The following is a 252-nucleotide window of genomic DNA, read 5'->3' as shown; positions in this document are numbered from 1 at the left end:
AATCAGTTATTTTTAATGTAAGAGCAAATTGATAGTATTACCAATTTAAAGATAAAAAGGCGGGTAAGTGGATGTCGCTCTGCTGTACAGTAGGTTACAAGTAGGTCACTGTATAATGGATAGTATTAAATTTGAATTCAATGATATAATATCACTGTATAAGAAAAACGATTCTGAGCGGAGACGGTATGTCAGTCTAGATATTAGACATACATATTTAGGTATACTTATCTATAGTATTATTAATAATTT

Source organism: Acyrthosiphon pisum, chromosome A1, assembly GCF_005508785.2.
Source record: "Acyrthosiphon pisum isolate AL4f chromosome A1, pea_aphid_22Mar2018_4r6ur, whole genome shotgun sequence".
Classification (NCBI taxonomy): domain Eukaryota; kingdom Metazoa; phylum Arthropoda; class Insecta; order Hemiptera; family Aphididae; genus Acyrthosiphon; species Acyrthosiphon pisum.
The sequence above is the reverse complement of the archived record's forward strand: the minus strand, read 5'-3'. Positions refer to the sequence as shown.